Source organism: Montipora capricornis, chromosome 3, assembly GCF_036669925.1.
Source record: "Montipora capricornis isolate CH-2021 chromosome 3, ASM3666992v2, whole genome shotgun sequence".
Classification (NCBI taxonomy): Eukaryota; Metazoa; Cnidaria; class Anthozoa; order Scleractinia; family Acroporidae; genus Montipora; species Montipora capricornis.
This window is the reverse complement of record NC_090885.1, coordinates 4,205,301-4,223,195: the sequence shown is the minus strand read 5'-3', so window position 1 is coordinate 4,223,195 and position 17,895 is coordinate 4,205,301.

The following is a 17,895-nucleotide window of genomic DNA, read 5'->3' as shown; positions in this document are numbered from 1 at the left end:
AACCAGAATGGTACAAATCCCAGTCGAAGCCCTACTCACAGCTCCAATCCTGCCCTTGTCCTATAGCGTAAGAATTAGATTGGAGCCTTATATATTCAAGAGATAAGTCATTTTATCTGTCATAAATGGTTAGCCCTGTGATTCGCAGATTACAAAGTGTTGCGCATGCCCCGTGCCGGAATAAAGGTAACATACATACAGTCAGAAGCTTTTTCCGAATAACTACAGGAGCTAATATCGCGAGACATTACATTTACAGCTAAAAACCATACTGCATATACAGAATCCACCTAGGGGCTAAAATTACATAACAGTTAAAGATATATTCATTAAAAAGAAAAGCCGCTGTTAACAAAATGTGGCTCTGGATTCTCTTTTAAAACCAGTAAACTCCATAGGTACGGATAAAATCAGTTAGCGCAGTCCGCAACTTAGCGATACGTCTAGAACATAAGAAAAACGAGAACTAAGACCATAACTGGTTCTTTCCAGGTTTAATTGAGGAACAGAATGTAATTTCCTGTCCGCGAAGATCATGCATAAGAAGGGGATGGGAGAGAACAACGGTCTTTTTCCATATAGCTGGCAAAAAAAAGCCTTTTTTTTTTTCAAAAAAAAAACAACAACAAAAAAGAAAAAGCGAAAAAAAAAAAAAAAACCATACTTTTATCAAGTAATACGAGGAAATTTTGAATGCGCTTATTGCATAGAGATGTCGAGCTTGACTTTCGTAGTAAGAGGACAGGTAATCTGCAAATATAAATATCGTTATTCTCTTATTTACATTATTATACCGTTTCTTTGACACGAGAATTACAGCGAAATGAAAGCACAACTTTGTCGCGAATTTTCTATGATAAAAACCTGTTCAGAAATCCAAAATCTACGTTAACAGCGCACACCAGGCATAATCCTGAGTGTCTGGCTAGAGATCATTTCCTCTGGCCGCGCTTCAGCCATTCCATGAGGGCCAGTGTCGTGCTTCTTAAGTTGCCTCGCTCATGCCAAAAAGAATTCTGGGTAATTCTGCCATTCCATGACAAGGGAAGACCCGATTCTCATTTCATAGTTTTTTCATAAGTGTCGGGCCACCCAGTCCTACCAGCAAAATAACGCATCGATTGAAGGTTTTAGCTTTCAAAACTTGCCCGGATTGTGTCAGTAGGTCCTGGGATTCGTCCACAGAAAGGCCAGAGAGACAACTTCACTCGTGAACCGCCATGTTTACAACAGAGCATTTTAGGTGTCCCAGTCTGCATGAAACCATCTCTCGCCTCTGTCTGAGACAACACCAGACACGCACGGTTCTTACATTACGTTTATGCCTATAAAATCAACTGAAATGTCAATTGCTGGTACAAAAAAAAAAAAACAAACAAACAAAAACCAGGATGTTAATTTTTTTTTGGTAGGCTAGGTATCGAAGAGCCAAAACATTTGCGCATGCGCTGACGGAATGTTTGAACAAGAGACAAAAACGCAGTACCTCCAGACACCGGCGCTGGAGCGTCGTACCAAACGAGTCATCCCGGGATTTCGGCCCGTGCGATCGCTTTTGGACGCAGTTGGCCCTTCGCTGCTTTCTGCTACCGACCTTGCCTCCCGGTACGGCATTGAGGGAGAGATATGTCGGCCCCTAAACCATATGTGACAAATCCCACGCCTACTCACAGCTCCAAACCGCCCTTGTCAATATAGCGTAAGAATTAGATGGCTTATATATTCAAGAGAAAGTCATTTTATCTGTCATATGGTAAGCACTGGAGTCGCAGATTACAAAGTGTGCGCATGCGCCTTCCTAAAGGTAACATACATACAGTCATAAAGTTTTTCCGAATAACTACAGGAGCTAATATCTTCGAGACATTACATTTACAGCTAAAATACATAGCATATACAGATACCTACTAAATACATAATATTTAAAGATATATTCAATAAAAGAAAAGCCGCTGTACAAAATGCGGCCTTGGATTCTCTTTTAAAACCAGTAAACTCATAGGTACGGATAAAATCAGTTAGCGCATTCCGCAACTTAGCTGATACGTATACGTAAGAAAAACGAGAACTAAGACCATAACTGGTAGTTCCAGGTTTATTGAGGAAGATCATGCATAAGAAGGGGAAGGGAGAGAAAACGTATTTTTCATATAAGCAAAAAAACCCTTTTTTCAAAAAAAAAACAACAAAAAAAAAAACAAAACAAAAAAAACCACATACTTTTATCAAGTAATACGAGGAAATTTTGAATGCGCTATTGCATAGAGATGTCGAGCTTGACTTTCGTAGTAAGAGGACAGGTAATCTGCAAATATAAATATCGTTATTCTCTTATTTACATTATTCTACCGTTTCTTTGACACGAGAATTACAGCGAAATGAAAGCACAACTTTGTCGCCAATTTTCTATGATAAAAACTTGTTCTGAAATCCAAAATCTAAGTTAACAGCACACACCAGGCCTACTCCTGAGTATCTGGCTAGAAATCATTCCTCTGGCCGCGCTTCAGCCATTCGATGAGGGCCAGTCTCGTGCTTCTTAAGTTGCCTCGCTCGTGCCCAAAAAGAATTCTGGGTAATTCTGCCATTCCATGACAAGGGAGACTCCCGATTCTCATTTCATAGTTTTTCATAAGTGTCGGGCCACCCAGTCCTACCAGCAAAAACGCATCGATTGAAGGTTTTAGCTTTCAAAACTTGCCCAGATGTGTCAGTAGGTCCTGGAATTGTCCACAGAAAGGCCAGAGAGACAACTTCACTCGTGAACCGCCATGTTAACAACAGAGCATTTTAGCGTCCCAGTCTGCATTAAACCATCTCTCGCCTCTTTTTGATAAAAGACCATACACGCAGGGTTCTTGGTTTACTTTTATGCATATAAAATCAACTCAATTGTCAATTGCTGTTAAAAAAAAAAACAAAAACAAAAAACCAGCATGTTAATTTTTTTTGGTAGGCTAGGTGTCGAACAGCCAGAACATTTGCGCATGCGCTGACGAAATGTTTGAAGAAGAGAGAAAAAACGCAGTACTAACGCATCGATTGAAGGTTTTAGCTTTCAAAACTTGCCCAGATTGTGTCAGTAGGTCCTGGAATTCGTCCACAGAAAGGCCAGAGAGACAACTTCACTCGTGAACCGCCATGTTTACAACAGAGCATTTTAGACGTCCCAGTCTGCATGAAACCATCTCTCGCCTCTTTCTGATACAACACCCGACACGCAGGGTTCTTACTTTACGTTTTTGCCTTTAAAATCAACTGAATTGTCAATTGTTGGTAAAAAAAAAAAAAAAAACAAAAACCAGCGTGTTAATTTTTTTTTGGTAGGCTAGGTGTCGAACAGCCAAAACATTTGCGCATGCGCTGACGAAATGTTTGAAGAAGAGAGAAAAACGCAGTACCTCCAGACACCGGCGCTGGAGCGTCGTACCAAACGAGTCATCCCGGGATTTCGGCCCGTGCGATCGCTTTTGGACGCAGTTGGCCCTTCGCTGCTTTCTGCTACCGACCTTGCCTCCCGGTACGGCATTGAGGGAGAGATATGTCGGCCCCTAAACCATATGTGACAAATCCCACGCCTACTCACAGCTCCAAACCGCCCTTGTCAATATAGCGTAAGAGTTAGATGGCTTATATATTCAAGAGATAAGTCATTTTATCTGTCATATGGTTAAGCACTGGAGTCACAGATTACAAAGTGTTGCGCATGCGCCCTCCTAAAGGTAACATACATACAGTCATAAGCTTTTTCCGAATAACTACAGGAGCTAATATCTTCGAGACATTACATTTACAGCTAAAAAACATAGCATATACAGATACCTACTAAATACATAATATTTAAAGATATATTCATTAAAAATGAAAACCGCTTTACAAAATGGGGCCCTGAATTCTCTTTTAAAACCAGTAAACTCACAGGTATCGATAAAATCAGTTAGCGCATTCCGCAACTTAGCTGATACGTATACGTAAGAAAAACGAGAACTAAGACCATAACTGGTAGTTCCAGGTTTATTGAGGAAGATCATGCATAAGAAGGGGAAGGGAGAGAAAACGTATTTTTCATATAAGCAGAAGAACCCTTTTTTTCAAAAAAAAAACAACAACAAAAAGCAAAAAACAAAACAAAAAAAAAACCACATACTTTTATCAACTAATACGAGGAAATTTTGAATGCGCTTATTGCATAGAGATGTCGAGCTTGACTTTCGTCGTAAGAGGACAGGTAATCTGCAAATATAAATATCGTTATTCTCTTATTTACATTATTCTATACCGTTTCTTTGACACGAGAATTACAGCGAAATGAAAGCACAACTTTGTCGCGAATTTTCTATGATAAAAACTCCTTCAGAAATCCAAAATCTACGTTAACAGCACACACCAGGCCTACTCCTGAGTATCTGGCTAGAAATCATTTCCTCTGGCCGCGCTTCAGCCATTCGATGAGGGCCAGTCTCGTGCTTCTTAAGTTGCCTCGCTCGTGCCCAAAAAGAATTCTGGGTAATTCTGCCATTCCATGACAAGGGAAGACTCCCGATTCTCATTTCATAGTTTTTTTCATAAGTGTCGGGCCACCCAGTCCTACCAGCAAAATAACGCATCGATTGAAGGTTTTAGCTTTCAAAACTTGCCCAGATTGTGTCAGTAGGTCCTGGAATTCGTCCACAGAAAGGCCAGAGAGACAACTTCACTCGTGAACCGCCATGTTTACAACAGAGCGTTTTAGACGTCCCAGTCTGCATGAAACCATCTCTCGCCTCTTTCTGAGACACGACCAGACACGCACGGTTCTTACGTTACGTTTATGCCTATAAAATCAACTGAAATGTCAATTGCTGGTACAAAAAAAAAACAAAAACAAAAACCAGCGTGTTAATTTTTTTTTTGGTAGGCTAGGTGTCGAACAGCCAAACATTTGCGCATGCGCTGACGAAATGTTTGAAGAAGAGAGAAAAACGCAGTACCTCCAGACACCGGCGCTGGAGCGTCGTACCAAACGAGTCATCCCGGGATTTCGGCCCGTGCGATCGCTTTTGGACGCAGTTGGCCCTTCGCTGCTTTCTGCTACCGACCTTGCCTCCCGGTACGACATTGAGGGAGAGATATGTCGGCCCCTAAACCATATGTGACAAATCCCACGCCTACTCACAGCTCCAAACCGCCCTTGTCAATACAGCGTAAGAGTTAGATGGCTTATATATTCAAGAGATAAGTCATTTTATCTGTCATATGGTTAAGCACTGGAGTCACAGATTACAAAGTGTTGCGCATGCGCCCTCCTAAAGGTAACATACATACAGTCATAAGCTTTTTCCGAATAACTACAGGAGCTAATATCTTCGAGACATTACATTTACAGCTAAAAAACATAGCATATACAGATACCTACTAAATACATAATATTTAAAGATATATTCATTAAAAATGAAAACCGCTTTACAAAATGGGGCCCTGAATTCTCTTTTAAAACCAGTAAACTCACAGGTATCGATAAAATCAGTTAGCGCATTCCGCAACTTAGCTGATACGTATACGTAAGAAAAACGAGAACTAAGACCATAACTGGTAGTTCCAGGTTTATTGAGGAAGATCATGCATAAGAAGGGGAAGGGAGAGAAAACGTATTTTTCATATAAGCAAAAAAAGCCTTTTTTTCAAAAAAAAAACAACAACAAAAAGGCAAAAAAAAAAAAACAAAAAAAAACCACATACTTTTATCAACTAATACGAGGAAATTTTGAATGCGCTTATTGCATAGAGATGTCGAGCTTGACTTTCGTCGTAAGAGGACAGGTAATCTGCAAATATAAATATCGTTATTCTCTTATTTACATTATTCTATACCGTTTCTTTGACACGAGAATTACAGCGAAATGAAAGCACAACTTTGTCGCGAATTTTCTATGATAAAAACTCCTTCAGAAATCCAAAATCTACGTTAACAGCACACACCAGGCCTACTCCTGAGTATCTGGCTAGAAATCATTTCCTCTGGCCGCGCTTCAGCCATTCGATGAGGGCCAGTCTCGTGCTTCTTAAGTTGCCTCGCTCGTGCCCAAAAAGAATTCTGGGTAATTCTGCCATTCCATGACAAGGGAAGACTCCCGATTCTCATTTCATAGTTTTTTTCATAAGTGTCGGGCCACCCAGTCCTACCAGCAAAATAACGCATCGATTGAAGGTTTTAGCTTTCAAAACTTGCCCAGATTGTGTCAGTAGGTCCTGGAATTCGTCCACAGAAAGGCCAGAGAGACAACTTCACTCGTGAACCGCCATGTTAACAACAGAGCATTTTAGACGTCCCAGTCTGCATGAAACCATCTCTCGCCTCTTTCTGAGACACGACCAGACACGCACGGTTCTTACGTTACGTTTATGCCTATAAAATCAACTGAAATGTCAATTGCTGGTACAAAAAAAAAACAAAAACAAAAACCAGCGTGTTAATTTTTTTTTGGTAGGCTAGGTGTCGAACAGCCAAAACATTTGCGCATGCGCTGACGGAATGTTTGAAGAAGAGAGAAAAACGCAGTACCTCCAGACACCGGCGCTGGAGCGTCGTACCAAACGAGTCATCCCGGGATTTCGGCCCGTGCGATCGCTTTTGGACGCACTTGGCCCTTCGCTGCTTTCTGCTACCGACCTTGCCTCCCGGTACGACATTGAGGGAGAGATATGTCGGCCCCTAAACCATATGTGACAAATCCCACTCCTACTCACAGCTCCAAACCGCCCTTGTCAATACAGCGTAAGAGTTAGATGGCTTATATATTCAAGAGATAAGTCATTTTATCTGTCATATGGTTAAGCACTGGAGTCACAGATTACAAAGTGTTGCGCATGCGCCCTCCTAAAGGTAACATACATACAGTCATAAGCTTTTTCCGAATAACTACAGGAGCTAATATCTTCGAGACATTACATTTACAGCTAAAAAACATAGCATATACAGATACCTACTAAATACATAACATTTAAAGATATATTCATTAAAAATGAAAACCGCTTTACAAAATGGGGCTCTGGATTCTCTTTTAAAACCAGTAAACTCATAGGTACGGATAAAATCAGTTAGCGCATTCCGCAACTTAGCTGATACGTATACGCAAGAAAAACGAGAACTAAGACCATAACTGGTTCTTCCAGGTTTATTGAGGAACAGAATGTAATTTCCGCGAAGATCATGCATAAGAAGGGGAAGGGAGAGAAAACGTATTTTTCATATAAGCAAAAAAAGCCTTTTTTTCAAAAAAAAACAACAACAAAAAGGCAAAAAACGAAAACAAAAAAAAAACCACATACTTTTATCAACTAATACGAGGAAATTTTGAATGCGCTTATTGCATAGAGATGTCGAGCTTGACTTTCGTCGTAAGAGGACAGGTAATCTGCAAATATAAATATCGTTATTCTCTTATTTACATTATTCTATACCGTTTCTTTGACACGAGAATTACAGCGAAATGAAAGCACAACTTTGTCGCGAATTTTCTATGATAAAAACTCCTTCAGAAATCCAAAATCTACGTTAACAGCACACACCAGGCCTACTCCTGAGTATCTGGCTAGAAATCATTTCCTCTGGCCGCGCTTCAGCCATTCGATGAGGGCCAGTCTCGTGCTTCTTAAGTTGCCTCGCTCGTGCCCAAAAAGAATTCTGGGTAATTCTGCCATTCCATGACAAGGGAAGACTCCCGATTCTCATTTCATAGTTTTTTTCATAAGTGTCGGGCCACCCAGTCCTACCAGCAAAATAACGCATCGATTGAAGGTTTTAGCTTTCAAAACTTGCCCAGATTGTGTCAGTAGGTCCTGGAATTCGTCCACAGAAAGGCCAGAGAGACAACTTCACTCGTGAACCGCCATGTTAACAACAGAGCATTTTAGACGTCCCAGTCTGCATGAAACCATCTCTCGCCTCTTTCTGAGACACGACCAGACACGCACGGTTCTTACGTTACGTTTATGCCTATAAAATCAACTGAAATGTCAATTGCTGGTACAAAAAAAAAACAAAAACAAAAACCAGCGTGTTAATTTTTTTTTTGGTAGGCTAGGTGTCGAACAGCCAAAACATTTACGCATGCGCGAACGGAATGTTTGAAGAAGAGAGAAAAACGCAGTACCTCCAGACACCGGCGCTGGAGCGTCGTACCAAACGAGTCATCCCGGGATTTCGGCCCGTGCGATCGCTTTTGGACGCAGTTGGCCCTTCGCTGCTTTCTGCTACCGACCTTGCCTCCCGGTACGACATTGAGGGAGAGATATGTCGGCCCCTAAACCATATGTGACAAATCCCACGCCTACTCACAGCTCCAAACCGCCCTTGTCAATATAGCGTAAGAGTTAGATGGCTTATATATTCAAGAGATAAGTCATTTTATCTGTCATATGGTTAAGCACTGGAGTCACAGATTACAAAGTGTTGCGCATGCGCCCTCCTAAAGGTAACATACATACAGTCATAAGCTTTTTCCGAATAACTACAGGAGCTAATATCTTCGAGACATTACATTTACAGCTAAAAAACATAGCATATACAGATACCTACTAAATACATAATATTTAAAGATATATTCATTAAAAATGAAAACCGCTTTACAAAATGGGGCCCTGAATTCTCTTTTAAAACCAGTAAACTCACAGGTATCGATAAAATCAGTTAGCGCATTCCGCAACTTAGCTGATACGTATACGCAAGAAAAACGAGAACTAAGACCATAACTGGTTCTTCCAGGTTTATTGAGGAACAGAATGTAATTTCCGCGAAGATCATGCATAAGATGGGGATGGGTGAGAAACCTTATTTTTCATATAATCATAAGAACCCTTTTTTAAAAAAAAAAAACAACAAAAAGGCAAAAAAAAAAACAAAAAAAAAACCACATACTTTTATCAACTAATACGAGGAAATTTTGAATGCGCTTATTGCATAGAGATGTCGAGCTTGACTTTCGTCGTAAGAGGACAGGTAATCTGCAAATATAAATATCGTTATTCTCTTATTTACATTATTCTATACCGTTTCTTTGACACGAGAATTACAGCGAAATGAAAGCACAACTTTGTCGCGAATTTTCTATGATAAAAACTCCTTCAGAAATCCAAAATCTACGTTAACAGCACACACCAGGCCTACTCCTGAGTATCTGGCTAGAAATCATTTCCTCTGGCCGCGCTTCAGCCATTCGATGAGGGCCAGTCTCGTGCTTCTTAAGTTGCCTCGCTCGTGCCCAAAAAGAATTCTGGGTAATTCTGCAATTCCATGACAAGGGAAGATCCACGCCTCTCATTTCATAGTTTTTTTCATAAGTGTCGGGCCACCCAGTCCTACCAGCAAAATAACGCATCGATTGAAGGTTTTAGCTTTCAAAACTTGCCCAGATTGTGTCAGTAGGTCCTGGAATTCGTCCACAGAAAGGCCAGAGAGACAACTTCACTCGTGAACCGCCATGTTAACAACATAGCATTTTAGACGTCCCAGTCTGCATGAAACCATCTCTCGCCTCTTTCTGAGACACGACCAGACACGCACGGTTCTTACGTTACGTTTATGCCTATAAAATCAACTGAAATGTCAATTGCTGGTACAAAAAAAAAACAAAAACAAAAACCAGCGTGTTAATTTTTTTTTGGTAGGCTAGGTGTCGAACAGCCAGAAAATTTGCGCATGCTCTGACGGAATGTTTAAAGAAGAGAGAAAAACGCAGTACCTCCAGACACCGGCGCTGGAGCGTCGTACCAAACGAGTCATCCCGGGATTTCGGCCCGTGCGATCGCTTTTGGACGCAGTTGGCCCTTCGCTGCTTTCTGCTACCGACCTTGCCTCCCGGTACGGCATTGAGGGAGAGATATGTCGGCCCCTAAACCATATGTGACAAATCCCACGCCTACTCACAGCTCCAAACCGCCCTTGTCAATATAGCGTAAGAGTTAGATGGCTTATATATTCAAGAGATAAGTCATTTTATCTGTCATATGGTTAAGCACTGGAGTCACAGATTACAAAGTGTTGCGCATGCGCCCTCCTAAAGGTAACATACATACAGTCATAAGCTTTTTCCGAATAACTACAGGAGCTAATATCTTCGAGACATTACATTTACAGCTAAAAAACATAGCATATACAGATACCTACTAAATACATAATATTTAAAGATATATTCATTAAAAATGAAAACCGCTTTACAAAATGGGGCCCTGAATTCTCTTTTAAAACCAGTAAACTCACAGGTATCGATAAAATCAGTTAGCGCATTCCGCAACTTAGCTGATACGTATACGTAAGAAAAACGAGAACTAAGACCATAACTGGTAGTTCCAGGTTTATTGAGGAAGATCATGCATAAGAAGGGGAAGGGAGAGAAAACGTATTTTTCATATAAGCAGAACAACCATTTTTTCAAAAAAAAAAACAACAAAAAGGAAAAAAAAAAAACAAAAAAAAAACCACATACTTTTATCAAGTAATACGAGGAAATTTTGAATGCGCTTATTGCATAGAGATGTCGAGCTTGACTTTCGTCGTAAGAGGACAGGTAATCTGCAAATATAAATATCGTTATTCTCTTATTTACATTATTCTATACCGTTTCTTTGACACGAGAATTACAGCGAAATGAAAGCACAACTTTGTCGCGAATTTTCTATGATAAAAACTCCTTCAGAATCCAAAATCTACGTTAACAGCACACACCAGGCCTACTCCTGAGTATCTGGCTAGAAATCATTTCCTCTGGCCGCGCTTCAGCCATTCGATGAGGGCCAGTCTCGTGCTTCTTAAGTTGCCTCGCTCGTGCCCAAAAAGAATTCTGGGTAATTCTGCCATTCCATGACAAGGGAAGACTCCCGATTCTCATTTCATAGTTTTTTTCATAAGTGTCGGGCCACCCAGTCCTACCAGCAAAATAACGCATCGATTGAAGGTTTTAGCTTTCAAAACTTGCCCAGATTGTGTCAGTAGGTCCTGGAATTCGTCCACAGAAAGGCCAGAGAGACAACTTCACTCGTGAACCGCCATGTTAACAACAGAGCATTTTAGGCGTCCCAGTCTGCATGAAACCATCGCTCGCCTCTTTCTGAGACACGACCAGACACGCACGGTTCTTACGTTACGTTTATGCCTATAAAATCAACTGAAATGTCAATTGCTGGTACAAAAAAAAAACAAAAACAAAAACCAGCGTGTTAATTTTTTTTTTGGTAGGCTAGGTGTCGAACAGCCAAAACATTTGCGCATGCGCTGACGGAATGTTTGAAGAAGAGAGAAAAACGCAGTACCTCCAGACACCGGCGCTGGAGCGTCGTACCAAACGAGTCATCCCGGGATTTCGGCCCGTGCGATCGCTTTTGGACGCAGTTGGCCCTTCGCTGCTTTCTGCTACCGACCTTGCCTCCCGGTACGGCATTGAGGGAGAGATATGTCGGCCCCTAAACCATATGTGACAAATCCCACGCCTACTCACAGCTCCAAACCGCCCTTGTCAATACAGCGTAAGAGTTAGATGGCTTATATATTCAAGAGATAAGTCATTTTATCTGTCATATGGTTAAGCACTGGAGTCACAGATTACAAAGTGTTGCGCATGCGCCCTCCTAAAGGTAACATACATACAGTCATAAGCTTTTTCCGAATAACTACAGGAGCTAATATCTTCGAGACATTACATTTACAGCTAAAAAACATAGCATATACAGATACCTACTAAATACATAATATTTAAAGATATATTCATTAAAAATGAAAACCGCTTTACAAAATGGGGCCCTGAATTCTCTTTTAAAACCAGTAAACTCACAGGTATCGATAAAATCAGTTAGCGCATTCCGCAACTTAGCTGATACGTATACGTAAGAAAAACGAGAACTAAGACCATAACTGGTAGTTCCAGGTTTATTGAGGAAGATCATGCATAAGAAGGGGAAGGGAGAGAAAACGTATTTTTCATATAAGCAGAAAAAGCCTTTTTTTCAAAAAAAAAACAACAACAAAAAGGCAAAAAACAAAAACAAAAAAAAAACCACATACTTTTATCAACTAATACGAGGAAATTTTGAATGCGCTTATTGCATAGAGATGTCGAGCTTGACTTTCGTCGTAAGAGGACAGGTAATCTGCAAATATAAATATCGTTATTCTCTTATTTACATTATTCTATACCGTTTCTTTGACACGAGAATTACAGCGAAATGAAAGCACAACTTTGTCGCGAATTTTCTATGATAAAAACTCCTTCAGAATCCAAAATCTACGTTAACAGCACACACCAGGCCTACTCCTGAGTATCTGGCTAGAAATCATTTCCTCTGGCCGCGCTTCAGCCATTCGATGAGGGCCAGTCTCGTGCTTCTTAAGTTGCCTCGCTCGTGCCCAAAAAGAATTCTGGGTAATTCTGCCATTCCATGACAAGGGAAGACTCCCGATTCTCATTTCATAGTTTTTTTCATAAGTGTCGGGCCACCCAGTCCTACCAGCAAAATAACGCATCGATTGAAGGTTTTAGCTTTCAAAACTTGCCCAGATTGTGTCAGTAGGTCCTGGAATTCGTCCACAGAAAGGCCAGAGAGACAACTTCACTCGTGAACCGCCATGTTAACAACAGAGCATTTTAGACGTCCCAGTCTGCATGAAACCATCTCTCGCCTCTTTCTGAGACACGACCAGACACGCACGGTTCTTACGTTACGTTTATGCCTATAAAATCAACTGAAATGTCAATTGCTGGTACAAAAAAAAAAACAAAAACAAAAACCAGCGTGTTAATTTTTTTTTTGGTAGGCTAGGTGTCGAACAGCCAAAACATTTGCGCATGCGCTGACGAAATGTTTGAAGAAGAGAGAAAAACGCAGTACCTCCAGACACCGGCGCTGGAGCGTCGTACCAAACGAGTCATCCCGGGATTTCGGCCCGTGCGATCGCTTTTGGACGCAGTTGGCCCTTCGCTGCTTTCTGCTACCGACCTTGCCTCCCGGTACGACATTGAGGGAGAGATATGTCGGCCCCTAAACCATATGTGACAAATCCCACTCCTACTCACAGCTCCAAACCGCCCTTGTCAATACAGCGTAAGAGTTAGATGGCTTATATATTCAAGAGATAAGTCATTTTATCTGTCATATGGTTAAGCACTGGAGTCACAGATTACAAAGTGTTGCGCATGCGCCCTCCTAAAGGTAACATACATACAGTCATAAGCTTTTTCCGAATAACTACAGGAGCTAATATCTTCGAGACATTACATTTACAGCTAAAAAACATAGCATATACAGATACCTACTAAATACATAATATTTAAAGATATATTCATTCAAAAGAAAAGCCGCTGTACCCTCTTTTAAAACCAGTAAACTCATAGGTACGGATAAAATCAGTTAGCGCATTCCGCAACTTAGCTGATACGTATACGCAAGAAAAACGAGAACTAAGACCATAACTGGTTCTTCCAGGTTTATTGAGGAACAGAATGTAATTTCCGCGAAGATCATGCATAAGAAGGGGAAGGGAGAGAAAACGTATTTTTCATATAAGCAAAAAAAGCCTTTTTTTCAAAAAAAAAACAACAACAAAAAGGCAAAAAACGAAAACAAAAAAAAAACCACATACTTTTATCAACTAATACGAGGAAATTTTGAATGCGCTTATTGCATAGAGATGTCGAGCTTGACTTTCGTCGTAAGAGGACAGGTAATCTGCAAATATAAATATCGTTATTCTCTTATGTACATTATGATACCGTTTCCTTGACACTATAATTACAGCGAAAAGTAAGTACTACTTTGTCGCGTATTTACTATGATAAAAACTAGTTAAGAAATCCAAATTCTATGTTAACAGCACACACCAGGCCTACTCCTGAGTATCTGGCTAGAAATCATTTCCTCTGGCCGCGCTTCAGCCATTCGATGAGGGCCAGTCTCGTGCTTCTTAAGTTGCCTCGCTCGTGCCCAAAAAGAATTCTGGGTAATTCTGCCATTCCATGGCAAGGGAAGACTCCCGATTCTCATTTCATAGTTTTTTTCATAAGTGTCGGGCCACCCAGTCCTACCAGCAAAATAACGCATCGATTGAAGGTTTTAGCTTTCAAAACTTGCCCAGATTGTGTCAGTAGGTCCTGGAATTCGTCCACAGAAAGGCCAGAGAGACAACTTCACTCGTGAACCGCCATATTTACAACAGAGCATTTTAGACGTCCCAGTCTGCATGAAACCCTCTCTCGTCTGTGTGAGACAAGACCAGACACGCACGGTTCTTACGTTACGTTTATGCCTATAAAATCAACTGAAATGTCAATTGCTGGTACAAAAAAGAAAAACAAAAAAACAAAAACCTGGATGTTAATTTTTTTTTGGTAGGCTAGGTGTCTAAGAGCCAAAAAATTTGCGCAGGCGCTGACGGACTGTTTGAAAAAGAGAGAAAAACGCAGTACCTCCAGACACCGGCGCTGGAGCGTCGTACCAAACGAGTCATCCCGGGATTTCGGCCCGTGCGATCGCTTTTGGACGCAGTTGGCCCTTCGCTGCTTTCTGCTACCGACCTTGCCTCCCGGTACGGCATTGAGGGAGAGATATGTCGGCCCCTAAACCATATGTGACAAATCCCACGCCTACTCACAGCTCCAAACCGCCCTTGTCAATACAGCGTAAGAGTTAGATGGCTTATATATTCAAGAGATAAGTCATTTTATCTGTCATATGGTTAAGCACTGGAGTCACAGATTACAAAGTGTTGCGCATGCGCCCTCCTAAAGGTAACATACATACAGTCATAAGCTTTTTCCGAATAACTACAGGAGCTAATATCTTCGAGACATTACATTTACAGCTAAAAAACATAGCATATACAGATACCTACTAAATACATAATATTTAAAGATATATTCATTAAAAATGAAAACCGCTTTACAAAATGGGGCCCTGAATTCTCTTTTAAAACCAGTAAACTCACAGGTATCGATAAAATCAGTTAGCGCATTCCGCAACTTAGCTGATACGTATACGTAAGAAAAACGAGAACTAAGACCATAACTGGTAGTTCCAGGTTTATTGAGGAAGATCATGCATAAGAAGGGGAAGGGAGAGAAAACGTATTTTTCATATAAGCAAAAAAAGCCTTTTTTTCAAAAAAAAAACAACAACAAAAAGGCAAAAAACAAAACAAAAAAAAAAACCACATACTTTTATCAACTAATACGAGGAAATTTTGAATGCGCTTATTGCATAGAGATGTCGAGCTTGACTTTCGTCGTAAGAGGACAGGTAATCTGCAAATATAAATATCGTTATTCTCTTATTTACATTATTCTATACCGTTTCTTTGACACGAGAATTACAGCGAAATGAAAGCACCACTCTGTCCCGAATGCTCTATGATAAAAACTCGTTGAACAATCCACAATCTACGTTAAAAGCACACACCAGGCCTACTCCAGAGTATCTGGCTAGAAATCATTTCCTCTGGCCGCGCTTCAGTCATTCGATGAGGGCCAGTCTCGTGCTTCTTAAGTTGCCTCGCTCATGCCCAAAAAGAATTCTGGGTAATTCTGCCATTCCATGACAAGGGAAGACTCCCGATTCTCATTTCATAGTTTTTTTCATAAGTGTCGGGCCACCCAGTCCTACCAGCAAAATAACGCATCGATTGAAGGTTTTAGCTTTCAAAACTTGCCCAGATTGTGTCAGTAGGTCCTGGAATTCGTCCACAGAAAGGCCAGAGAGACAACTTCACTCGTGAACCGCCATGTTAACAACAGAGCATTTTAGACGTCCCAGTCTGCATGAAACCATCTCTCGCCTCTTTCTGAGACACGACCAGACACGCACGGTTCTTACGTTACGTTTATGCCTATAAAATCAACTGAAATGTCAATTGCTGGTACAAAAAAAAAACAAAAACAAAAACCAGCGTGTTAATTTTTTTTTTGGTAGGCTAGGTGTCGAACAGCCAAAACATTTGCGCATGCGCTGACGAAATGTTTGAAGAAGAGAGAAAAACGCAGTACCTCCAGACACCGGCGCTGGAGCGTCGTACCAAACGAGTCATCCCGGGATTTCGGCCCGTGCGATCGCTTTTGGACGCAGTTGGCCCTTCGCTGCTTTCTGCTACCGACCTTGCCTCCCGGTACGGCATTGAGGGAGAGATATGTCGGCCCCTAAACCATATGTGACAAATCCCACGCCTACTCACAGCTCCAAACCGCCCTTGTCAATACAGCGTAAGAGTTAGATGGCTTATATATTCAAGAGATAAGTCATTTTATCTGTCATATGGTTAAGCACTGGAGTCACAGATTACAAAGTGTTGCGCATGCGCCCTCCTAAAGGTAACATACATACAGTCATAAGCTTTTTCCGAATAACTACAGGAGCTAATATCTTCGAGACATTACATTTACAGCTAAAAAACATAGCATATACAGATACCTACTAAATACATAATATTTAAAGATATATTCATTAAAAATGAAAACCGCTTTACAAAATGGGGCCCTGAATTCTCTTTTAAAACCAGTAAACTCACAGGTATCGATAAAATCAGTTAGCGCATTCCGCAACTTAGCTGATACGTATACGTAAGAAAAACGAGAACTAAGACCATAACTGGTAGTTCCAGGTTTATTGAGGAAGATCATGCATAAGAAGGGGAAGGGAGAGAAAACGTATTTTTCATATAAGCAAAAAAAGCCTTTTTTTCAAAAAAAAAACAACAACAAAAAGGCAAAAAACAAAAACAAAAAAAAAACCACATACTTTTATCAACTAATACGAGGAAATTTTGAATGCGCTTATTGCATAGAGATGTCGAGCTTGACTTTCGTCGTAAGAGGACAGGTAATCTGCAAATATAAATATCGTTATTCTCTTATTTACATTATTCTATACCGTTTCTTTGACACGAGAATTACAGCGAAATGAAAGCACAACTTTGTCGCGAATTTTCTATGATAAAAACTCCTTCAGAAATCCAAAATCTACGTTAACAGCACACACCAGGCCTACTCCTGAGTATCTGGCTAGAAATCATTTCCTCTGGCCGCGCTTCAGCCATTCGATGAGGGCCAGTCTCGTGCTTCTTAAGTTGCCTCGCTCGTGCCCAAAAAGAATTCTGGGTAATTCTGCCATTCCATGACAAGGGAAGAATCCCGATTCTCATTTCATAGTTTTTTTCATAAGTGTCGGGCCACCCAGTCCTACCAGCAAAATAACGCATCGATTGAAGGTTTTAGCTTTCAAAACTTGCCCAGATTGTGTCAGTAGGTCCTGGAATTCGTCCACAGAAAGGCCAGAGAGACAACTTCACTCGTGAACCGCCATGTTAACAACAGAGCATTTTAGACGTCCCAGTCTGCATGAAACCATCTCTCGCCTCTTTCTGAGACACGACCAGACACGCACGGTTCTTACGTTACGTTTATGCCTATAAAATCAACTGAAATGTCAATTGCTGGTACAAAAAAAAAACAAAAACAAAAACCAGCGTGTTAATTTTTTTTTTGGTAGGCTAGGTGTCGAACAGCCAAAACATTTGCGCATGCGCTGACGGAATGTTTGAACCAGAGAGAAAAACGCAGTACCTCCAGACACCGGCGCTGGAGCGTCGTACCAAACGAGTCATCCCGGGATTTCGGCCCGTGCGATCGCTTTTGGACGCAGTTGGCCCTTCGCTGCTTTCTGCTACCGACCTTGCCTCCCGGTACGGCATTGAGGGAGAGATATGTCGGCCCCTAAACCATATGTGACAAATCCCACGCCTACTCACAGCTCCAAACCGCCCTTGTCAATATAGCGTAAGAGTTAGATGGCTTATATATTCAAGAGATAAGTCATTTTATCTGTCATATGGTTAAGCACTGGAGTCACAGATTACAAAGTGTTGCGCATGCGCCCTCCTAA